The sequence below is a fragment of the Siphateles boraxobius genome, unplaced genomic scaffold (assembly GCF_051911475.1).
Source record: "Siphateles boraxobius isolate OS27281-9 unplaced genomic scaffold, OSU_SipBor_1 6, whole genome shotgun sequence".
Taxonomy (NCBI): domain Eukaryota; kingdom Metazoa; phylum Chordata; class Actinopteri; order Cypriniformes; family Leuciscidae; genus Siphateles; species Siphateles boraxobius.
The window spans coordinates 31,067,884-31,092,500 of record NW_027509186.1 but is presented as its reverse complement, the minus strand read 5'-3'; the positions used below and the strand labels follow the sequence as shown (position 1 = coordinate 31,092,500).

At 45.1% G+C, this 24,617-nt stretch overlaps 1 protein-coding gene and 16 non-coding genes across 17 annotated transcripts in view; all 17 read right to left on the bottom strand.

Moving 5' to 3' along the window:
* coq8b (coenzyme Q8B) overlaps positions 1–24,617 on the bottom strand; it is a 148,927-nt gene that overhangs the window by 106,559 nt on the left and 17,751 nt on the right. The gene's annotated exons all lie outside the window — the stretch shown is intronic.
* On the bottom strand, positions 11,714–11,785 carry trnah-gug (transfer RNA histidin (anticodon GUG)). Its single transcript has one exon. It is a non-coding gene; the product is annotated as a tRNA-His (tRNA).
* On the bottom strand, positions 12,411–12,484 carry trnat-ugu (transfer RNA threonine (anticodon UGU)). The gene has a single exon. It is a non-coding gene; the product is annotated as a tRNA-Thr (tRNA).
* Positions 12,659–12,732, bottom strand: trnat-agu (transfer RNA threonine (anticodon AGU)). Its single transcript has one exon. It is a non-coding gene; the product is annotated as a tRNA-Thr (tRNA).
* trnat-agu (transfer RNA threonine (anticodon AGU)) lies at positions 13,723–13,796 on the bottom strand. The gene has a single exon. It is a non-coding gene; the product is annotated as a tRNA-Thr (tRNA).
* Positions 14,603–14,676, bottom strand: trnat-agu (transfer RNA threonine (anticodon AGU)). The gene has a single exon. It is a non-coding gene; the product is annotated as a tRNA-Thr (tRNA).
* On the bottom strand, positions 15,304–15,377 carry trnat-agu (transfer RNA threonine (anticodon AGU)). The gene has a single exon. It is a non-coding gene; the product is annotated as a tRNA-Thr (tRNA).
* trnat-agu (transfer RNA threonine (anticodon AGU)) lies at positions 17,095–17,168 on the bottom strand. Its single transcript has one exon. It is a non-coding gene; the product is annotated as a tRNA-Thr (tRNA).
* Positions 17,541–17,614, bottom strand: trnat-ugu (transfer RNA threonine (anticodon UGU)). Its single transcript has one exon. It is a non-coding gene; the product is annotated as a tRNA-Thr (tRNA).
* Positions 18,242–18,315, bottom strand: trnat-agu (transfer RNA threonine (anticodon AGU)). Its single transcript has one exon. It is a non-coding gene; the product is annotated as a tRNA-Thr (tRNA).
* On the bottom strand, positions 18,688–18,761 carry trnat-ugu (transfer RNA threonine (anticodon UGU)). Its single transcript has one exon. It is a non-coding gene; the product is annotated as a tRNA-Thr (tRNA).
* Positions 18,942–19,015, bottom strand: trnat-agu (transfer RNA threonine (anticodon AGU)). Its single transcript has one exon. It is a non-coding gene; the product is annotated as a tRNA-Thr (tRNA).
* On the bottom strand, positions 20,142–20,215 carry trnat-agu (transfer RNA threonine (anticodon AGU)). Its single transcript has one exon. It is a non-coding gene; the product is annotated as a tRNA-Thr (tRNA).
* On the bottom strand, positions 20,679–20,768 carry trnar-ucu (transfer RNA arginine (anticodon UCU)). The gene is given in 2 exon segments: positions 20,679–20,714; positions 20,732–20,768. It is a non-coding gene; the product is annotated as a tRNA-Arg (tRNA).
* On the bottom strand, positions 21,104–21,177 carry trnat-ugu (transfer RNA threonine (anticodon UGU)). The gene has a single exon. It is a non-coding gene; the product is annotated as a tRNA-Thr (tRNA).
* trnas-aga (transfer RNA serine (anticodon AGA)) lies at positions 21,360–21,441 on the bottom strand. Its single transcript has one exon. It is a non-coding gene; the product is annotated as a tRNA-Ser (tRNA).
* trnar-ucu (transfer RNA arginine (anticodon UCU)) lies at positions 21,562–21,634 on the bottom strand. The gene has a single exon. It is a non-coding gene; the product is annotated as a tRNA-Arg (tRNA).

Genomic DNA, 24,617 nt, shown 5'->3' with positions numbered 1-24,617 from the left:
CCCAGGCCAGTCTGTGCCAGATGGAGATGTGTCTACAAGCCCAGTGTCTGTGTGCGTAATAGAAGACACTGCAGTTCCAGTTCGTGCACATTTACGTTGGCGTATAACTGCCTCACCCTCCCGATTTTCAGGCTCCTGGAACTCAATGGCAACATGTCCATGTTCAACAGGTGCAGATGGGAGTTCTCTAGGCTTTGGCAGTGGCTCCTTTGCCAAACCAACAGGCTGGGGAAGCTCCACTCCTTGTAGCAAGGTGTCCCGGTCAGTTCTTTTCTGTCTGTCGAGAAGCCTGGGAAAGAATAACAGACATTTTTAGCTTTACCCACAGTACATTTACAAAACATCTCTACTGATTTGTTTTTATAAACTATGTACACTAAACTATTCAAAAACTATCCATCACTTGGATACTTCAGCATTAAAGGAACACGCCGACTTTTTGGGACTTTAGCTTATTCACCGTATCTCCGAAGCACTGCTACTTCTGTGGAGTGATTTACTCCAACTCTGAGCAAACTCTCTGCTCCTCACCAGTTCTCAGGTGCTGCGAGTAAATCACTCCGTCCAAGTAGCAGTGCTTCACCTTCTGAGAATATACTTCCCAGTATGTATATGGTTAGAAGAAGCCTGCGTCTCATATGGCCTTGTTATTTGTACACACTGTTGCTATACAAATCACAACATGTAAATAGGAAAATGTTGATGTTATTTTGTCACTTATTGGGAGCAGTATGCTAGATGGAGCCATTTACCTCCAGTATTTGTGCTAAGCTAGGCCAGCGGTGGGGGCGTCGGATAGAGTTACAGCACGCACGGAGATTAGAAGGGTATGTATGGACTTATCTGACTCTGGGGGATACGGTGAATAAGCTAAAGTCCCAAAAAGTCAGCGTGTTCCTTTAACATTCAGCAATATTATCAATTTGACTATACTGACATTATTGGACAATAACTAAACTGATAACATTACAGCTGATTTATAGCCGAATTGACCTCATTTCGTAATTGATGAACTTCGCACTTTGTGAACATTATCAGAGAAAAACAGACTGTGGAATGTCTCAACTGACAAATCAGAATCAAGCATTTCAGAAAGCTGTGTAATAAGCAATAACGTATTCTAAACTGTAACATTCTGAATTTCTGAAAAGCTTTTGTGAAAAAATGTATGCATTTATTACCAAATTTTTTAAATCCTTTTTTTGGCAGACATATAAAAGGTTGCAAGTTTCAAAATGAGACGGTGTCTGAAAACAATGTATACATTTAATGTATGTTATATACAAATACATGTGGAATAGAGAATAGTTCAAAAGATTTATTATTTCAGAAGTGCAGTCGTTCATCATAGGAATAGATTTCATATTACTGAAGTGAATTTAGGAAGCTGAAATCCAACTCACCATGAAGACACTGTGGTGTTGTTTATAGTAACTAGCACCAAGTTGGTCTGGTCTAGTAGCTCTCTGCAGTCTTCAAGCAGCTGCTTGATGTGGCTATAAATCATCACAATTGCCTGAGGAATGGGAAAGGTTTTGCCCTTGTTATCTTTAGGCCTATTTCTGGCTTCCCTGAATTCCTTCAGAAGCTTGAGTGCAAAACATTCTGAAACCCTGTTGGCATCAGGTCTCTGGGCAGCCTGACCATGAGTCATGAACAGTCTGTGAATAAAAAGATGCATGATTGTATTATGTATGATTAGTATTCTATGGTTCATTATAGCTTTGTAAACATATAGACTGATTATGTTTTGGAATTGTATGGCAATGAGAGATAGACTTTATGATCTATCCTGGATCTCATCAAAACAGTTTTTTTAAAGTATTTTTAACCTTTGAAAGGAATTAAATTATACAGGGAGCATTCAACAAGACTCAAATTTAACACCGGTGCACTACAATTTAACTCACCTCTCAGCTGCTTGCTGACCAGGGGCTGAGCCACTACGCTTCCGAGAAGCTCTCCAAGGACCTTCCAAGGTCTTTTTCTTGCACTTAAGGGAATACTTGGAGGGGGACTGATCAATGGTATGCAAATACGAATACAACCGCAAGATCTCTGCTATCTCGTTAGTTGATAAACCAGTGATCGTGCGGTTGAGACTGACGAGATAGCCTGCCAGGTTATCCACTGCCTCCCATCCAGGAACACCCCTTGAATCACATCTACTGTCCTAGAAATGGAAACAAAAACAGAATCCTGGATTAGGAAATTATTTTGATACTTTGATAAACCATTCACAAATTACAAGCATCAGGTATTAGAAACTTTACCGGAGCTGGTGTGCTGGGCCCAGCACAGGAAATGTCTTCAATGTCAGGACTGTAAGAGCCACCACTTGGCACACTGGTTTCCTAGATTTTTTAAAAACATTTTAAAGAGAAGAATAAACTTCAGTTACAAAATTGACTGTTCAAATTGACTATTATTAATCTTTTAATTAAATGAACGTTTAATCATGAAGCAACTCATTCATTGCTCCTAAAAACATTAACATTCCTATGTAATTTTAATTCAAAACGATCAAGAAAATTGACATTACCAGAGGTGAGATCAATGAATCACCATGACTGCTGGAACTTGCAAGGGTGTGTGTGCCCAAATTGAGGTCTGCCGCATCACATATTGTGACATCCAGACACTCATCCTCCTGAACTTCAACCTCCATCTCTGGCAAGGCGATTTCATGTTGCTCCAGTGGAGAAAGCAGGTCTCCTCTGTCAGACTGTGCCAGCAAGTACTCCACAGCTATACGCTCATCTGCCATAAAGATTCAATAAACATTTTGTAATAAGAGCTATATATCAGGCTAAAGCAGTAGGCTACAGTGGATGTGATGAATGTAGTGTTGCTAATGAAAAATCTATTTTGCGATTAACATGAAAAATGTAAAAGCAAAAATCACAAAAGAAAAACTAAAACAAATAAACTTCTACTTCACAAACTGACATATCTTATAACTAGGAACAAGAACCTTTACAGCAATGATCAGTCATGAAAACGATGGTCTGATTGGTTAGCGTTCAGGCAGCATGCAAAGCCTTTGAAAACACACAGTGATGCCTGGAATCACTATCGTAATAGTGTGTACAATGGTGAATCTTACCAGTGGGTTTCCCAGGAGGTTTGAATTCTGGCAGGAGTGCACATCCAAGGACTCTGTTGCTGAGGACATTCATGTGGGACATTAAACGTACATCATACATTTTAGTAAGTGATGTACCACTCATGTCCACAGCTTGATGAGCTCGGTTGATGTTCCACCTAGATGCACCCTCAAGCATGTACATCTGCGTATGTAGTGCATTACATCTCCAACCTGAAAGACAATGTTTCACATGATTAAAATACTATTATATAACCCCCCACTCAGAACCACCAGGCCTAAGAAAAAGGTTTGTTTCCAATTTGGTGCCTTTAATTTTCGAAGTCAGCAACTTCAGTATTGTGACAACACTATTTAAATATATGCATAATATTGTTTTATAATTTCAATTTACCTGGAATAAAAGTGCACTGGTGGCGATGGAAGCTTTCCAGAGAGGAGGACCCTCTGCCACACCTCAGTACATCCAGAACCTTGTCACCCTTCTGTAAACCGGAGCCCAGTTTTGTGTACAACTGAACACCGGGTGGATCTTGGATGCAAGGTAAGTGTTTCTGCTGTACCTCCCACACAGGTGTCATGCTCTCTGGATTGATGAGGCGCAAACCAGTGGTGTCGGTCAGTTCCCACATGGAGTCCAGCAGTCCTTGTATCAAGACACGAGTTTCTTCAACTCCGCGTGTCCTCCTCCTGCAGTGCTTGGCCAGCTCACTGGAGGTGATGCTTGACAGGATTTGGGCCTCTGTTGAAATATGACCCCCATGTTTTTTTAAAAGCATGGTCTTTTTCGCCTCTTTAAGACGAGAGATGTCATCCTTGTCCCATTCAAATATACAGCTGGACAACTTGGAGCAGAAAGTGCCATACAGTGGATGGTGCTCCGTTGTAAGGCCAGCAGTAAACCGCCGCATGAAGTGGAACACATCAAGTCGCACTGTGATATTCCATGGTCGGAACCAGGTAAGAACTGGAGTCACGCCTACACCAATGAGAAACAAGGAGTGATTGTTTTCTCAGATTTACATTTGCATCATTAAAGAAATATAATAATGCTGTTTTACATTAGCTTTTGTCTACTTGATTGCAAACACTGAACAGGGTTCTCATAGTAAATTGCTACTGTAAATAGAAATTAAGAATTTTAGAACCATTGTAAATAGATCTAAAAAAATATAAATTTCTATAGTAAATAGTTCTAAAAATTCTCTTTATGAGTGTTCTTAAAGAATATGAACAAACACCTAGAAAAACCATGTACAGGAATGAAATTTAGTTTTTAGTAATTTAGAAACATGCCTGAAATGGTTGCTAATATGAATTAGAAATACAAACACATTCATATTAGGTAAAGACTTAATGTAACAAACCTGTCTCGCTGCAGCAGTCCCGGTCAACGTAAATCACAGCTGGCTCTGGCTCCCCAGCATCCTTGTATCGCTTTACGATGCCCTGACACAAGTCATCTATGCCAGCTCCCTCACCAGTGGTTAGGACACAGTTCAGGACTTGGCCAAACTCATTGCCAACATTGGTCATCCATGTAGCAGTGTCCGCAATGCCACCAGCAAGCTTTTTAGTTATCTATATAAATACACAAACATTACAATCAGATAAAAATCTCTGAACATCAAGTTGAAAATAACATGCATTTGCCTCTTTTTATATACATTTACCTTCTTGGTAGAATCAAGCTTCAGGATGCTACCATATGTTGATGTTATGACACCCTTTAGCTCATCAATGTGACTCAGGATCTCGTTGGCATGAACCGTCTCAAACCACTGTGCCAGAGGTAGGGGGCAAAAAGGCGGTGGCTGCTGATATACCACTTCAGCCTGTGTCAGGGCAAATTTCTTTTTGTGAAATTCACAGTCTGTCAGATAGTTAATGGTACGTCTTGCCCACTCCTCGCTGTGAACTTCTTCAAGCGCCTGCTGCAAGAAACTGGAGCTGTTCCCAGCAGTTCTAGGCTTCAACAAAGTCACACACTTCCTGTCAAGTGCAAGGTGAGTGGTAAGAACAGCGGGGAATTTGTTTCTGTGGGAGGGATCTAGTTGTTTGAGGATCTCCGAACTCCAAGGGCAGACAGGAATCTTACACTTACTGCAGCGAGGGTAGTCTACTCCAATTAAATAATATCTCGAGTCAATATCAATGACTTCCCTCACTTTTGTGTAGATTCCTGAATGGTGCATCTTCCTATTGCACTGTGTGCACTTCAGAGGAATACCCCACATTCTCATTGGGGCCCACAGAAACATACGCTGTCTAAAGTAGGTGTTAGGATCAGGAGGTGAAGTTGTAGGCTTGCTGGGACTTGGTGGATGAAACCAGTTTTGAGAAAACTGCTGCTTAAGTCGTCCTGTGGCGTCATATAGACACTGCGCGATCCACTTCTGGTCTGCTGGCTTAATAACTCGACAGAACTGTTTGGGGAGAAAACTCACCCAATTCACTACTGGAGGCCTCAGGTTAATTTCCAGGGATGGTGTTTGAGGTGCAGTTTGTGGAACGCCTTGCTGCTCTTCAATGTATGCGGGTGATTCAGTAAATGATGTTGTTGGAGAAGGTGTTGGTGGATCCACAGATTCTGTCCCTGCAAGACTGGTACAAGGATGATTAGTTTCAATGTGGTGAAGAAGTCCAACCGCACCCCAGACTTTTGCACCACACTGGTCACAACATTCTTGGACATGGTAATCTGACAGATGTTCGGAGAAACAGTCCACATCAATGTCTTCACCACAAAGACCACACTTTATTGAAGAACTGCTCTCTGGGACTGATCTTGAGCCTGCACTGCTCTCTGGGACTGATCTTGAGCCTGCACTGCTCTCTGGGACTGATCTTGAGCCTGCACTGCTCTCTGGGGCTGGTTTTGCGCCTGCACTGCTCAGTGGTCTTGCCTGAGCACCTGCACTGCTCCATGAGGCTGGTCTTGCCTGAGCACCTGCACTGCTCTCTGGGACTGATCTTGCCTGCGCACCTGCACTGCTCCATGAGGCTGGTCTTGCCTGCGCACCTGCACTTCTCCATGAGGCTGGTCTTGCCTGCGCACCTGCACTGCTCCATGAGGCTGGTCTTGCCTGCGCACCTGCACTGCTCCATGAGGCTGGTCTTGCCTGCGCACCTGCACTGCTCCATGAGGCAGGTTTTGCACCTGCACTGCTCTGTGGTCCTCCTTGCATGCCTGCACTGCTCTGTGGTCCTGCTTGCATGCCTGCACTGCTCTGTGGTCCTGCTTGCATGCCTGCACTGCTCTGTGGTCCTGCTTGCATGCCTGCACTGCTCTGTGGTCCTGCTTGCATGCCTGCACTGCTCTGTGGTCCTGCTTGCATGCCTGCACTGCTCTGTGGTCCTGCTTGCATGCCTGCACTGCTCTGTGGTCCTGCTTGCATGCCTGCACTGCTCTGTGGTCCTGCTTGCATGCCTGCACTGCTCTGTGGTCCTGCTTGCATGCCTGCACTGCTCTGTGGTCCTGCTTGCATGCCTGCACTGCTCTGTGGTCCTGCTTGCATGCCTAACACTGTCTGCTCTGCTGACTGTAAAAAAAGCATTAGTGTTTTCCCTAGGATTAGTGTTTTCCCTAGGTCTCAAAATCTGCAAATTATCAAAATCAAAACTTTGCTGAAAAACATGTTGTACACAATTACTACATGCAAACTGTCGTCTGATTCATAGGTTGTTGTTCTTTAAGGAAAGTAATACACCTTTAAGTAGAATTGTAAAAACACCCACCTTCAGGTCTTTGTGCAGGCATCTTTTTACTGCGAGTTAAATTGACATTTATATGCATTTTATTCAAGTAACCTGTTATACCATTATAAAGACCTCACTGATTTACATTAAAAGCTAAGAAATTAATCTAGTGTACTGACAGCATTTGCACTAAATTGCACAGCTTTGCTCAGTTTGTGCGCATTATATATATATATATATATATATATATATATATATATATACACACATACCTTTTTCTGACTATTATTTCATGTCAGGCTTTACAGCTCAAATAAGGAACATTTTTCTCTTATTAAAAAATGTTTTTAAATTAGTAATGATCACCAGCATAGGTAAAATAATCACATTCATTACATACCTTATGATAACCACATTTGCAAGTGATTATTTTCCCAAATATATCATATGCACAGGTTTGTGTAATGGACAGTTATTAATTCTTTCCAAGGCATGCTTCCACTTCTTCGCCCCTGGCTTCTTGCCTGTTGAGAAGTGGTACTTCCCTTGGGCATACTTGCACATGATGTCATGCCAGTATGAGTCTGGTTTACCAGTCTTAGTCATGTCTATAAATATGAAACAACAGGGTAAATACGAGACAACTTGAGAACAACTTCAGAGAGATACAAATGAAATGAAATTTAAAGAAAAGGCTTAGGGGAAAACATTTAAGACAAATTTTATGTAGAAGAGGGATTTTACACATGGATGGTTGTCAAATTACGTATGTTTGTTAATTTAACCATGTTAAAAGACAATTTTTAAACTATGGTAAATAGAATGAATGATTACGTTGCACTAAATTCAAATTGGTGCAATGAGGGGTGCAGTGAGAGGTGCAGTGAGAGGTGCAGTGTGCAGTGAGACGTGAGGTGCAGTGAGAGGTGAGATGCAGTGAGGGGTGCAGTGAGTGGTGCAGTGAGAGGTGCAGTGAGAGGTGCAGTTAGAGGTGCAGTGAGAGGTGAGATGCAGTGAGGGGTGCAGTGAGAGGTGGGGTGCAGTGAGTGGTGCAGTGAGAGGTGAGGTGCAGTGAGAGGTGAGGTGCAGTGAGAGGTGAGGTGCAGTGAGAGGTGAGATGCAGTGAGAGGTGCAGTGAGGGGTGCAGTGTGCAGTGAGAGGTGAGATGCAGTGAGAGGTGAGATGCAGTGAGAGGTGAGATGCAGTGAGAGTTGAGATGCAGTGAGAGGTGAGATGCAGTGAGAGGTGAGATGCAGTGAGAGGTGAGATGCAGTGAGAGGTGAGATGCAGTGAGAGGTGAGATGCAGTGAGAGGTGCAGTGAGGGGTGCAGTGAGAGGTGAGATGCAGTGAGAGGTGCAGTGAGGGGTGCAGTGTGCAGTGAGAGGTGAGATGCAGTGAGAGGTGAGATGCAGTGAGGGGTGCATTGAGAGGTGCAGTGAGGGGTGCAGTGAGAGATGAGAGGTGAAGTGAGAGGAGCAGGGCCAGGGAGAAGAGAAGGCCCAAGGAGAGGGCAAGGTAAAGGTGTAAGAATGTGTGGTGGTGGCATTCCAAGGGCTGCAAGAACAGTAGTCAGTGATGAAATCCGTGCCACTATCATTGACCATGTAATCAACCACGGTCTTTCACTAAGAGAGGCTGGAAAAAAGTAAAGTTACTGTACATGTGGACATACAATTCCCAACCAAGAAATGTAGTGTAAAAACGGTGGACTGCATGTTTTGCATGTTTTTCAAACTGAAACACTAAAGTCTATGAAGTTTTTGTAATGTCAACAATAGCCAGTATTTTGAAACTGGGTGTACTTTGATTGACTGCATGTACCTTGTGACGTGAAAACAAGTGTTATTCTTTGACAGAATAATTTCATTCTGAGTCTGAGTCAGATTTTCAGTGTTTTGGTAAAGTTAGTGTATGCAGAGAAAGATGTGTTCTATTTTGAAATGAAGAGTGTGTTTTTCAAAATGTGTTTTTGAGAAGAAAATCGTCCATTTGGCCAATTGTGTTTTGTGGGTGTGAGTCTGTTTTAAGAGTTTAGAAAAATTATCTGAAGTATGGGTAAGCGCTTGTTAGCGATTGAAAAAAAAAACTAATAAATTGAAAACAGTAAAAAGCAACAGAGAGTAAAAATAAAGCAGTTCATTATGTAAAAATTATAACATAATTAGTTTCTAAAGTTATTAGGCTTTTTATTACAGTTTTATTTGTACACTCTATGGTTAATACAAAACAAGTCACCACTCTGTATTTTAACATTAATCATCATAGGAATTATTATCCTCATTTATAGTCCATATACTGTTATCTTAAACCAGTCCGGCTAAGCTTTTGCAGTATGAAGGCCGTGATTTATATCACTATATCAAAACATGGCCTCCGACCTCTATATAAGTGTTAAAACAACGAATTACAAATAAAGATAGCTGAATTAAACGTGTGCAACCTAAACCGAGTTTGAACTGTAATGTCCAACGAATAGATAATTTTTCTCTTTCACGTTAAAATGTTAATTAAACTGTACTTGCCTGCATCAAAACACAAAACCGTCTCAGGTAGTGATGGGGTGAATGACGAGTCCTTTTCGCGCCGTTGCTCTTTATGACGGTGGTCACGAGACTATGTTTCGGCCAATGACTGTTTTGGCCCGTCCAGCCAATGGCTGTTTTGCCCCGCTGTTCGGAACTGTTAGGACCCGCTGTTCGGAACTGTTAGGACGTAATTTAGGATTGTTAGGACCTGTGTTAGGAATTGTTAGGACTTATTTAGATTGTGTTAGGAATTGTTAGGACTTATTTAGATTGTGTTAGGACTTGTGTTAGGACTTGTAACAAATGGTTAGGAATAGTTAGGCTGTCCATTCGCCGGAGGGTACGGCCACGACTACAAGCTAGCTGAAAGGGGCATGTCGTTTGGCTTGGTACCTTCCAGCGTCGCTGCCCGAGGCCAGTGTAGATCAGCTAGAACTCAGCAACAAAACGTACCGCTCCACAAAAAGAGGCTCGTTCACCCGAACAGGGGCTTGAACCCTGGACCCTTAGATGAAAAGTCTGTTGCTCTACCGACTGAGCTATCCGGGCTCTTGCTCGAGAAGCGTGCGTGGTGCGTGGGAACGCACAGCAAAATGAATCGTATTGGCGCAGAAAAAAAGAGTGTCCTCCAATGCATTGCGTTTCCTTCTTCGAAGATTCAGAACGGCCGTCAAAACGTCTGCAATGTCAAAATATATTGGCAAATTAGTGGGAATAGAGCCTATTAGAGTGATGATAATAGTCATTAAAGGAAAATAATGCTAGGAAAAAGAACAAAAACTCACTGCTACTTGTCTGGAAAGCCTCTTCACACGCTTCAATGCTGTTGACTGGCCGCGCTCTTATCATTATTGTAAACTTGTGTCAAAGGCGCAGTTGTTTGTAGCAAATAGCAAGCCCGCGGCACTCTAGGTAACAGCCAGCGAGTATACTGACACCTAGCGATTAGAAAATATACACGCACCATATTCTCTCTGAAGCAAGATTCTTCCGAAATAAATAGGAGCGTTTCGTTTTCAGTCTTTTCTCTAAGGGTTCGAAGCTGAGAGCTCATGCTTTCAAAGAAGGTCCCAGTTTCAATTCACTCGAACATCCAGAGCACATCAAGGACACGCGCCGTGCACAAAAAAAGTAGTCTGAAGGACGGGGTGAGGAGAGGTGGTGACATGGAGCTCAATTTCAATGGCACCCAGAAAACCTTGCCGTGACCCGGATTCGCTGCGGCCACAACGCAGAGTACTAACCACTATACTATCACGGCAAGCTACCGGTCTACCCGACGTGTCCTTGACTACAAACCAGGCTTTGGATAGCATAAAAGAGTTTGCTGAAAACTGCGTGGGGGTGGCCAGCTAGCCTCTGTGTTTGTTGGACAGCTGTGTTCAGCAGGACTCCCAGAACCCCCATCACACGTTTATGGAGCTCCATTCACAAGAGCTGCAAAGACCATCTAAGCTACGGGAAGACAAAGGAAGTCTGGCACTTCTCTGTGGTGACGGCCTGTCCTTGTGTGCAAGAGCCAAGAGGTTTCCGTAAGCAAATGTGGAAGGAAACAATAGAGTAATTTTGAAGCCTTTTGACTACTAGGACATTATTTAAATGAACATGTTGAGAACAAGAGCCCTCAAAAGCTTTATGTTACATGAGGGCAACGCTGTGCAGTATGGAGTTGACAAAACAGCAAAAGTCACAACTCTGGTAGGAGTTGACTACCGGCTGAGCTATCCGGGCTCTTGCTCGAGAAGCGTGCGTGGTGCGTGGGAACGCACAGTAAAATGAATCGTATTGCCGCAGAAAAAAAGAGTGTCCTCCAATGCATTGCGTTTCCTTCTTCGAAGATTCAGAACGGCCGTCAAAACGTCTGCTATGTCAAAATATATTTGCAAATTAGTGGGAATGGAGCCTATTAGACTGATGATAATAGTCATGAAAGGAAAATAATGCTAGGAAAAAGAACAAAAACTCACTGCTACTTGTCTGGAAAGCCTCTTCACACGCTTCAATGCTGTTGACTGGCCGCGCTCTTATCATTATTGTAAACTTGTGTCAAAGGCGCAGTTGTTTGTAGCAAATAGCAAGCCCGCGGCACTCTAGGTAACAGCCAGCGAGTGTACTGACACCTAGCGATTAGAAAATATACACGCACCATATTCTCTCTGAAGCAAGATTCTTCCGAAATAAATAGGAGCGTTTCGTTTTCAGTCTTTTCTCTAAGGGTTCGAAGCTGAGAGCTCATGCTTTCAAAGAAGGTCCCAGTCTCAATTCACTCGCACATCCAGAGCACATCAAGGACACGCGCCGTGCACTAAAAATGTAGTCTGAAGGACGGGGTGAGGAGAGGTGGTGACATGGAGCTCAATTTCAATGGCACCCAGAAAACCTTGCCGTGACCCGGATTCGAACCGGGGTTGCTGCGGCCACAACGCAGAGTACAAACCACTATACTATCACGGCAAGCTACCGGTCTACCCGACGTGTCCTTGACTACAAACCAGGCTTTGGATAGCATAAAAGAGTTTGCTGAAAACTGCATGGGGGTGGCCAGCTAGCCTCTGTGTTTGTTGGACAGCTGTGTTCAGCAGGACTCCCAGAACCCCCATCACATGTTTATGGAGCTCCATTCACAAGAGCTGCAAAGACCATCTAAGCTACGGGAAGACAAAGGAAGTCTGCCACTTCTCTGTGGTGACGGCCGGTCCTTGTGTGCAAGAGCCAAGAGGTTTCCGTAAACAAATGTGGTAGAAAACAAAAGAGTAATTTTGAAGCCTTTTGACTACTAGGAAATTATTTAAATTAACATGTTGAGAACAAGAGCCCTCAAAAGCTTTATGTTACCTGAGGGCAACGCTGTGCAGTATGGGGTTGACAAAACAGCAAAAGTCACGACTCTGGTGGGACTCGAACCCACAACCTTTGAATGGCCTCCTTTTGCAACCTAGAAGTCCAATGCGCTATCCATTGCGCCACAGTAATACTGTAGACTCAGAAAAGACAGGCCCTCTGCACAATTGAAACCTGCTTTAAAGTTCTGAGGCCCTCGTTCCAAGAACAATCACAAAGTGCAAAGCCAACGGAGTAGAGGCACCGCTGGGATACGAACCCAGGATCTCCTGTTTACAAGACAGGCGCTTTGACCAGCTAAGCCACAGCGCCTTGTCGTCAAGACATATTAGATTGGAACACTATCCTTCAACAACAGCTCAGGGATGGTTTTCAAATGGAAGCAACTGCAAAGGAAACCTCAGTTTCACAGTTTGTGGCCAGTTCTCAGAAAATCAATGCCATTCAAAGGGTTCACAGCCTTGCGAAACAAACGGGCATCATCAGAGGCACCGCTGGGAATCGAACCCAGGATCTCCTGTTTACTAGACAGACGCGTTAACCAACTAAGCCACGGCGCCTACCTCCGCTCTTTTCCGCCAGAAGGGTGACACAGACGATCAAAACATAGAGAAAAGATGCAAATTGTGGACCAGGCTTTGGATACCATAAAAGAGTTTGCTGAAAACTGCGTGGGGGTGGCCAGCTAGCCTCTGTGTTTGTTGGACAGCTGTGTTCAGCAGGACTCCCAGAACCCCCATCACACGTTTATGGAGCTCCATTCACAAGAGCTGCAAAGACCATCTAAGCTACGGGAAGACAAAGGAAGTCTGGCACTTCTCTGTGGTGACGGCCGGTCCTTGTGTGCAAGAGCCAAGAGGTTTTCGTAAACAAATGTGTCGCCGGGGGCATATAGCGCCACGGCACTATACGATCACGGCGAGCTACCGGTCTATCCGACGTGTCCCTGACTACAAATGGGCCTAGTCATCTTTAGCTTGCAGACAAAACTGTTTCTTACCAACATAACTCTTTTCAAGGGTAATCCTGTAACAGTGACTTTTTTTCCTTTTATAAAGTTTAAGCTAGGCCTCCAGAAGGTTACAAACTAAAGCAGGCGCATGCTGTCAACGTAGTCGGCTATCCATTGCGCCACAGAGCCCACGTTTTTATCAAGGCCAAGTGATGGATTTTCATCATTTGCACACCCTGTAATGCTGTAGACTCAGAAAAGACAGGCACTCTGCACAATTGAAACCCGCTTTAAAGTTCTGAGGCCCTCGGTCCAAGAACGATCACAAAGTGCAAAGCCAGCGGAGTAGAGGCACTGCTGGGATCACGAGCCCAGGATCTCCTGTTTACAAGAAAGGCGCTTTGACCAGCTAAGCCACGGCGCCTTGTCGTCAAGACATATTAGATTGGGACACTATCCTTCAACAACAGCTCAGGGATGGTTTTCAAATGGAAGCAACTGCAAAGGAAACCTCAGTTTCACAGTTTGTGGCCCGTTCTCAGAAAATCAATGCCATTCCAAGGGTTCACAGCCTTGCGACACAAACGGGCATCGTCAGAGGCACCGCTGGGATTCGAACCCAGCATCTCCTGTTTACTAGACAGGCGCTTTAACCAACTAAGCCACGGCGCCTACCTCCGCTCTTTGCCGCCAGAAGGGTGAGCCAGACGATCAAAACATAGAGAAAAGATGCAAATTGTGGACCAGGCTTTGGATAGCATAAAAGAGTTTGTTGACAACTAATCGGGGGTGGCCAGCTAGCCCCTGTGTTTGTTGGACAGCTGTGTTCAGCAGGACTCCCAGAACCCCATCACACGTTTTGGAGCTCCATTCACAAGAGCTGCAAAGACCATCTAAGCTACGGGAAGACAAAGGAAGTCTGGCACTTCTCTGTGGTGACGGCCTGTCCTTGTGTGCAAGAGCCAAGAGGTTTCCGTAAGCAAATGTGGTAGGAAACAATAGAGTAATTTTGAAGCCTTTTGACTACTAGGACATTATTTAAATGAACATGTTGAGAACAAGAGCCCTCAAAAGCTTTATGTTACATGAGGGCAACGCTGTGCAGTATGGGGTTGACAAAACAGCAAAAGTCACAACTCTGGAGGGACTCGAACCCACAACCTTTGAATGGCCTTATTTTGCAACCTGGAAGTCCAATGCACTATCGATTGCGCCACAGAGCCCACGTTTTATCAAGGCCAAGTGATGGATTTTCATCATTTGCACACCCTGTAATGCTGTACAACCTTTGAATTACCTCAATTTGCAACCTAGAAGTCCAATGCCCTATCCATTGCGACACAGAGCCCACGTTTTTGCATGGCAAGGCCAAGTGATGGATTTTCATCATTTGCACACCCTGTAATGCTGTACACTCATAAAAGACAGGCCCTCTGAACAATTGAAACCAGCCTTGCGACACAAACGGGCATCGTCAGAGGCACCGCTGGGATTTGAACCCAGGATCTCCTGTTTACTAGACAGGCATTTTAACCAACTAAGCCACGGCGCCTACCTCCGCTCTTTTCCGCCAGAAGGGTGACACAGACGATCAAAACATAGAGAAAAGATGCAAATTGTGGACCAGGCTTTGGATAGCATAAAAGAGTTTGCTGAAAACTGCGTGGGGGTGGCCAGCTAGCCTCTGTGTTTGTTGGACAGCTGTGTTCAGCAGGACTCCCAGAACCCCCATCACACGTCTATGGAGCTCCATTCACAAGAGCCGCAAAGACCATCTAAGCAACGGGAAGACAAAGGAAGTCTGGCACACCCTGTAATGCTGTACACTCAGCAAAGACAGGCCCTCTGCACAATTGAAACCTGCTTTAAAGTTCTGAGGCCCTCGGTCCAAGAACGATCACAAAGTGCAAAGCCAACGGAGTAGAGGCACCGCTGGGATTCGAACCCAGGATCTCCTGTTTACAGGCGCTGGCGCTTTGACCAGCTAAGCCACGACGCCTTGTCGTCAAGACATGTTAGATTGGGACACTATCCTTCAACAACAGCTCAGGGATGGTTTTCAAATGGAAGCAACTGCAAAGGAAACCTCAGTTTCACAGTTTGTGGCCAGTTCTCAGAAAATCAATGCCATTCCAAGGGAATGGGTTCACAGCCTTGCGACACAAAGAGGCATCGTCAGAGGCACCGCTGGGATTCGAACCCACGATCTCCTGTTTACTAGACAGGCACTTTAACCAACTAAGCCACGGCGCAACCTCCGCTCTTTTCCGCCAGAAGGGTGACACAGACGATCAAAACATAGAGAAAAGATGCAAATTGTGGACCAGGCTTTGGATAGCATAAAAGAGTTTGCTGAAAACTGCGTGGGGGTGGCCAGCTAGCCTCTGTGTTTGTTGGACAGCTGTGTTTAGCAGGACTCCCAGAACCCCCATCACACGTCTATGGAGCTCCATTCACAAGAGCCGCAAAGACCATCTAAGCAACGGGAAGACAAAGGAAGTCTGGCACACCCTGTAATGCTGTACACTCAGAAAAGACAGGCCCTCTGCACAATTGAAACCTGCTTTAAAGTTCTGAGGCCCTCGGTCCAAGAACGATCACAAAGTGCAAAGCCAACGGAGTAGAGGCACCGCTGGGATTCAAACCCTGTTTACAAGACAGGCGCTTTGACCAGCTAAGCCACGGCGCCTTGTCGTCAAGACATATTAGATTGGGACACTATCCTTCAACAACAGCTCAGGGATGGTTTTCAAATGGAAGCAACTGCAAAGGAAACCTCAGTTACAGTGACTTTTTTTCCTTTTATAAAGTTTAAGCTAGGCCTCCAGAAGCGCAATGGTTGCCCTCAGGTCAAAACATAGAGAAAAGATGCAAATTGTGGACCAGGCTTTGGATAGCATAAAAGAGTTTGCAAAGGAAGTCTGGCACTTCTCTGTGGTGACGGCTGGTCCTTGTGTGCAAGAGCCAAGAGGTTTCCGTAAACAAATGTGTCGCCGGGGGCATATAGCGCCACGGCACTATACGATCACGGCGAGCTACCGGTCTATCCGACGTGTCCCTGACTACAAATGGGCCTTGTCATCTTTAGCTTGCAGACAAAACTGTTTCTTACCAACATAACTCTTTTCAAGGGTAATCCTGTAACAGTGACTTTTTTTCCTTTTATAAAGTTTAAGCTAGGCCTCCAGAAGGTTACAAACTAAAGCAGGCGCATGCTGTCAACGTAGTCGGCTATCCATTGCGCCACAGAGCCCATGTTTTTATCAAGGCCAAGTGATGGATTTTCATCATTTGCACACCCTGTAATGCTGTAGACTCAGAAAAGACAGGCACTCTGCACAATTGAAACCCGCTTTAAAGTTCTGAGCATAAAAGAGTTTGTTGACAACTAATCGGGGGTGGCCAGCTAGCCCCTGTGTTTGTTGGACAGCTGTGTTCAGCAGGACTCCCAGAACCCCATCACACGTTTTGGAGCTCCATTCACAAGAGCTGCAAAGACCATCTAAGCTACGGGAAGACAAAGGAAGTCTGGCACTTCTCTGTGGTGACGGCCTGTTCTTGTGTGCAAGAGCCAAGAGGTTTCCGTAAGCAAATGTGGTAGGAAACAATAGAGTAATTTTGAAGCCTTTTGACTACTAGGACATTATTGGGACTATGTTGATAAAACATATGTTGATAAAAAGAGCCCTCAAAAGCTTTATGTTACATGAGGGCAACGCTGTGCAGTATGGGGTTGACAAAACAGCAAAAGTCACAACTCTGGTGCGACTCGAACCCACAACCTTTGAATGGCCTCATTTTGCAACCTGGAAGTCCAACGCACTATCCATTGCGCCACAGAGCCCACGTTTTTATCAAGGCCAAGTGATGGATTTTCATCATTTGCACACCCTGTAATGCTGTACACTCATAAAAGACAGGCCCTCTGCACAATTGAAATCAGCCTTGCGACACAAACGGGCATCGTCAGAGGCACCGCTGGGATTCGAACCCAGGATCTCCTGTTTACTAGACAGGCACTTTAACCAACTAAGCCACGGCGCCTACCTCCGCTCTTTTCCGCCAGAAGGGTGACACAGACGATCAAAACATAGAGAAAAGATGCAAATTGTGGACCAGGCTTTGGATAGCATAAAAGAGTTTGCTGAAAACTGCGTGGGGGTGGCCAGCTAGCCTCTGTGTTTGTTGGACAGCTGTGTTCAGCAGGACTCCCAGAACCCCCATCACACGTCTATGGAGCTCCATTCACAAGAGCCGCAAAGACCATCTAAGCAACGGTAAGACTAAGGAAGTCTGGCACACCCTGTAATGCTGTACACTCAGAAAAGACAGGCCCTCTGCACAATTGAAACCTGCTTTAAAGTTCTGAGGCCCTCGGTCCAAGAACGATCACAAAGTGCAAAGCAAACAGAGTAGAGGCACCGCTGGGATTCGAACCCAGGATCTCCTGTTTACAAGACAGGCGCTTTGACCAGCTAAGCCACGGCGCCTTGTCGTCAAGACATATTAGATTGGGAAACTATCCTTCAACAACAGCTCAGGGATGGTTTTCAAATGGAAGCAACTGCAAAGGAAACCTCAGTTTCCTCAGTAACAGTGACTTTTTTTCCTTTTATAAAGTTTAAGCTAGGCCTCCAGAAGGTTACAAACTAAAGCAGGCGCATGCTGTCAACGTAGTCGGCTATCCATTGCGCCACAGAGCCCACGTTTTTATCAAGGCCAAGTGATGGATTTTCATCATTTGCACACCCTGTAATGCTGTAGACTCAGAAAAGACAGGCACTCTGCACAATTGAAACCCGCTTTAAAGTTCTGAGGCCCTCGGTCCAAGAACGATCACAAAGTGCAAAGCCAGCGGAGTAGAGGCACCGCTGGGATTCGAGCCCAGGATCTCCTGTTTACAAGAAAGGCGCTTTGAACAGCTAAGCCACGGCGCCTTGTCGTCAAGACATATTAGATTGGGACACTATCCTTCAACAACAGCTCAGGGATGGTTTTCAAATGGAAGCAACTGCAAAGGAAACCTCAGTTTCACAGTTTGTGGCCAGTTCTCAGAAAATCAATGCCATTCCAAGGGAATGGGTTCACAGCCTTGCGACACAAAGGGGCATCGTCAGAGGCACCGCTGGGATTCGAACCCAGGATCTCCTGTTTACTAGACAGGCACTTTAACCAACTAAGCCACGGCGCCTACCTCCACTCTTTTCCACCAGAAGGGTGAGACAGACGATCAAAACATAGAGAAAAGATGCAAATTGTGGACCAGGCTTTGGATAGCATAAAAGAGTTTGCTGAAAACTGCGTGGGGGTGGCCAGCTAGCCTCTGTGTTTGTTGGACAGCTGTGTTCAGCAGGACTCCCAGAACCCCCATCACACGTCTATGGAGCTCCATTCACAAGAGCCGCAAAGACCATCTAAGCTACGGGAAGACAAAGGAAGTCTGGCACACCCTGTAATGCTGTAGACTCAGAAAAGACAGGCCCTCTGCACAATTGAAACCTGCTTTAAAGTTCTGAGGCCCTCGGTCCAAGAACGATCACAAAGTGCAAAGCCAACGGAGTAGAGGCACCGCTGGGATTCGAACCCAGGATCTCCTGTTTACAAGACAGGCGCTTTGACCAGCTAAGCCACGGCGCCTTGTCGTCAAGACATATTAGATTGGGACACTATCCTTCAACAACAGCTCAGGGATGGTTTTCAAATGGAAGCAACTGCAAAGGAAACCTCAGTATCACAGTTTGTGGCCAGTTCTCAGAAAATCAATGCCATTCCAAGGGAATGGGTTCACAGCCTTGCGACACAAAGGGGCATCGTCAGAGGCACCGCTGGGATTCAAACCCAGGATCTCCTGTTTACTAGACAGGCACTTTAACCAACTAAGCCACGGCGCCTACCTCCGCTCTTTTCCACCAGAAGGGTGAGACAGACGATCAAAACATAGAGAAAAGATGCAAATTGTGGACCAGGCTTTGGATAGCATAAAAGAGTTTGCTGAAAACTGCGTGGGGGTGGCCAGCTAGCCTCTGTGTTTGTTGGACAGCTGTGTTCAGCAGGACTCCCAGAACCCCCATCACACGTTTATGGAGCTCCATTCACAAGAGCTGCAAAGACCATCTAAGCTACGGGAAGACAAAGGAAGTCTGGCACTTCTCTGTGGTGACGGCCGGTCCTTGTGTGCAAGAGCCAAGAGGTTTCCGTAAGCTATTGTGGTAGGAAACAATAGAGTAATTTTGAAGCCTTTTGACTACTAGGACATTATTTAAATGAACATGTTGAGAACAAGAGCCCTCAAAAGCTTTATGTTACATGAGGGCAACGCTGTGCAGTATGGAGTTGACAAAACAGCAAAAGTCACAACTCTGGTGGGAGTTGACTACCGACTGAGCTATCCGGGCTCTTGCTCGAGAAGCGTGCGTGGTGCGTGGGAACGCACAGTAAAATGAATCGTATTGGCGCAGAAAAAAAGAGTGTCCTCCAATGCATTGCGTTTCCTTCTTCGAAGATTCAGAATGGCCGTCAAAACGTCTGCTATGTCAAAATATATTTGCAAATTAGTGGGAATGGAGCCTATTAGACTGATGATAATAGTCATGAAAGGAAAATAATGCTAGGAAAAAGAACAAAAACTCACTGCTACTTGTCTGGAAAGCCTCTTCACACGCTTCAATGCTGTTGACTGGCCGCGCTCTTATCATTATTGTAAACTTGTGTCAAAGGCGCAGTTGTTTGTAGCAAATAGCAAGCCCGCGACACTCTAGGTAACAGCCAGAGAGTGTACTGACACCTAGCGATTAGAAAATATACACGCACCATATTCTCTCTGAAGCAAGATTCTTCCGAAATAAATAGGAGCGTTTCGTTTTCAGTCTTTTCTCTAAGGGTTCGAAGCTGAGAGCTCATGCTTTCAAAGAAGGTCCCAGTTTCAATTCACTCAGTTTTACAGTTTGTGGCCAGTTCTCAGAAAATCAACGCCATTCCAAGGGTTCACAGCCTTGCGACACGAACGGGCATCGTCAGAGGCACCGCTGGGATTCGAACCCAGGATCTCCTGTTTACTAGACAGGCGCTTTAACCAACTAAGCCACGGCGCTTACCTCTGATCTTTACCGCCAGAAGGGTGAGCCAGACGATCAAAACATAGAGAAAAGATGCAAATTGTGGACCAGGCTTTGGATAGCATAAAAGAGTTTGCTGAAAACTGCGTGGGGGTGGCCAGCTAGCCTCTGTGTTTGTTGGACAGCTGTGTTCAGCAGGACTCCCAGAACCCCCATCACACGTTTATGGAGCTCCATTCACAAGAGCTGCAAAGACCATCTAAGCTACGGGAAGACAAAGGAAGTCTGCCACTTCTCTGTGGTGACGGCCGGTCCTTGTGTGCAAGAGCCAAGAGGTTTCCGTAAACAAATGTGGTAGAAAACAAAAGAGTAATTTTGAAGCCTTTTGACTACTAGGACATTATTTAAATGAACATGTTGAGAACAAGAGCCCTCAAAAGCTTTATGTTACCTGAGGGCAACGCTGTGCAGTATGGGGTTGACAAAACAGCCAAAGTCACGACTCTGGTGGGACTTGAACCCACAACCTTTGAATGGCCTCATTTTGCAACCTAGAAGTCCAATGCCCTATCCATTGCGCCACAGGGTCCACTTTTTTGCATGGCAAGGCCAAGTGATGGATTTTCATCATTTGCACACCCTGTAATGCTGTACACTCAGAAAAGACAGGCCCTCTGCACCCTGTAATGCTCTACAACCTTTGAATGGCCTCAATTTGCAACCTAGAAGTCCAATGCGCTATCCATTGCGCCACAGGGCCCACGTTTTTGCATGGCAAGGCCAAGTGATGGATTTTCATCATTTGCACACCCTGTAATGCTGTACACTCAGAAAAGACAGGCCCTCTGCACAATTGAAACCTGCTTTAAAGTTCTGAGGCCCTCGGTCCAAGAACGATCACAAAGTGCAAAGCCAACGGAGTAGAGGCACCGCTGGGATTCGAGCCCAGGATCTCCTGTTTACAAGACAGGCGCTTTGACCAGCTAAGCCACGGCACCTTGTCGTCAAGACATATTAGATTGGGACACTATCCTTCAACAACAGCTCAGGGATGGTTTTCAAATGGAAGCAACTGCAAAGGAAACCTCACTTTCCTCAGTAACAGTGACTTTTTTTCCTGTAATAAAGTTTAAGCTAGGCCTCCAGAAGATTACAAACTAAAGCAGGCGCATGCTGTCATCGTAGTCGGCAGGATTCGAACCTGCGCGGGGAAACCCCAATGGATTTCTAGTCCATCGCCTTAACCACTCGGCCACGACTACAAGCTGGCTGAAAGGGGCATGTCGTTTGGATTGGTACCTTCCAGCGTCGCTGCCCGAGGCCAGTGTAGATCAGCTAGAACTCAGCAACAAAACGTACCGCTCCACAAAAAGAGGCTCGTTCACCCGAACATGGGCTTGAACCCTGGACCCTCAGATGAGAAGTCTGATGCTCTACCGACTGAGCTATCCGGGCTCTTGCTCGAGAAGCGTGCGTGGTGCGTGGGAACGCACAGCAAAATGAATCGAATTGGCGCAGAAAAAAAGAGTGTCCTCCAATGCATTGCGTTTCCTTCTTCGAAGATTCAGAACGGCCGTCAAAACGTCTTCTATGTCAAAATATATTTGCAAATTAGTGGGAATGCAGCCTATTAGACTGATGATAATAGTCATTAAAGGAAAATAATGCTAGGAAAAAGAACAAAAACTCACTGCTACTTGTCTGGAAAGCCTCTTCACACGCTTCAATGCTGTTGACTGGCCGCGCTCTTATCGTTATTGTAAACTTGTGTCAAAGGCGCAGTTGTTTGTAGCAAATAGCAAGCCCGCGGCACTCTAGGTAACAGCCAGCGAGTGTACTGACACCTAGCGATTAGAAAATATACACGCACCATATTCTCTCTGAAGCAAGATTCTTCCGAAATAAATAGGAGCGTTTCGTTTTAAGTCTTTTCTCTAAGGGTTCGAAGCTGAGAGCTCATGCTTTCAAAGAAGGTCCCAGTTTCAATTCACTCGAACATCCAGAGCACATCAAGGACACGCGCCGTGCACAAAAAAAGTAGTCTGAAGGACGGGGTGAGGAGTGGTGGTGACATGGAGCTCAATTTCAATGGCATCCAGAAAACCTTGCTGTGACCCGGATTCGAACCGGGGTTGCTGCGGCCACAACGCAGAGTACTAACCACTATACGATCACGGCGAGCTACCAGTCTACCCGATGTGAACTTGACTACAAATGGGGCTTGTCATCTTTAGCTTGCAGACAAAACTGTTTTTACCAACATAACTCTTTTCAAGGGTAATCCTGTAGCAGTGACTTTTTTTCCTTTTATAAAGTTTAAGCTAGGCCTCCAGAAGGTTAAAAACTAAAGCAGGCGCATGCTGTCAACGTAGTCGGCTATCCATTGCGCCACAGAGCCCACGTTTTTATCAAGGCCAAGTGATGGATTTTCATCATTTGCACACCCTGTAATGCTGTAGACTCAGAAAAGAAAGGCACTCTGCACAATTGAAATCCGCTTTAAAGTTCTGAGACCCGGATTCGAACCGGGGTTGTGTAATGGAAATTTTACATTTAGATGTGTTTTCTACTTTTAGATGTATTCTTTTATCATTAGATGTGTGCAACTTTTATTAACGTCAAGGATTTATGTACTCATAAGCATTTAAAGGAAGATGTTCATATAAGCTAAGGCCCTTTTCCACTACACAGTACCAGCTCGCCTCGGCTCGACTCGACTCGACTCGCCTTTGTTTGGTTTTCCACTGTGTAAAAGTTGTACCTGTATCTGCTTTCGGGTACTTTTTTTCGTACCACCTCCGGCGAGGTTCTAAGCGAGCTGAGGCGAGCTAAGGCGATACTAAAATGTGACGTGAAAACAATGCCGACTGCTGATTGGTCAGAGAGAATCGTCACTATTCACTGCGTCATCATTGCACGCGCCAGATTGAGTATCCAGAATAACCCCGCCTTTTTAAAATAGTTTAGCCAGAGATAGTTACTAAACTTACTACTATTATTATGGCAACTCGGAAGAAGTCAAACGAGGAGGTGCAGACATTCCTTTGTTTGGTTGCCGAAGAGAGGATCCAGCGAGAGCTTGATGGGGCAACGAGGAACGAAAGGCGTCGCTATGACGACCGGGTACTATTTGTGGCGATACTTTCTGCAATGGAAAACGGAACGAAAAGCGAGCCGAGTCGAGGCGAGCCAAGGCGAGTCGAGTCGAGTCGAGCTGGTACTGGTAATGGAAAAGCGCCATATGTGTACTCCAAGTGACCTATTGCTCGCTTCAAGTGTGAAATGTATGTGTGCAGCTTTTGATATATGCAAGAGGTGTGAAACCAGAGACATGCAAGAGGTGTGAATTTGAAGTTAACAACAGGAAATCTTGACGAAGATGTCATTGTTCTGTCTAGACGAATTTATGTCCTACAAGAGATCTTGAACAAACACGTTTCCTTTTGAGGTAACCAAGGCAATCTTCTGAAACAGATGCAGCTTACACAGGATGTGTTAGGGTATATAACCTGGTGAAAGGGATCAGCCCTTCGCCCTTCTCATGTCAGACTCTGTCTGTGTGTGAACTGCCTTTCTTGCAAGAAATAAAACATTTGATACTTTGACTTTTCAAAGGTTTCCACTTGTCTCCTTCCTCCTAACTTTTCGAATAGAATTATTTCCACGACAAATGGCGACGAGGATGGGACCGCAAAACGGATGACCTCCGTGGAAGAAGCAATTGACTGCGCATCCCAAAGACAAGAAGTCTATGGCTCCAACCCCCAACTTTGAGGGACGGGAGAATTGTGGACACCACAGGAGGCCTAGGTGGACGCGATCCCGAATAATAGAGATCACCAAGAGACGGTGAGAGAAAGTTATAAATTATTTACTAAATGATTTATTTATTAAATTATTTATTTAGTAAATAAGAAAATTATTTGCGTATTAAATATTTTTCCTAGAAGGGTCAGAGCCTTGGAATAAGCCTGAAAGTAACTTCCAAGCAGGGTTTGAGAATAAGCCTGATAGTAGTTTCTCAAATGCATTGAGAATAAGCCTGATAGTAATTTCTCAAATGCAATGTATTAATTGTTTTCCCAAAAGGGCCAGAGTTTGAGATAAGCCTGATAGTAATTTCTCAAACACCAGATAGGTGCCTGTTTGAAATAAGCCTGATAGTAATTTTCAAGCAGTACAGAGGCACTTGTTTGGGAAAGACCTGCATCGACGGATGCAGGCAGTTTGAAAGTCCTATATTGACGAATATAGGCAGGTGCGTGGTGGCCACGCGGGGGAAAGAATTAATACAGTGAATATAGTGCGTGGTGACCACGCGGGGTAACGATTTAAATACGCAAATATAAACACTGATGAGTAAAAGAAATATAAATACTAATGGGTAATGAAAATTCGAAAAGAGAGGAGGAACAGGTTGATTTTTCTAAGGGCTCGT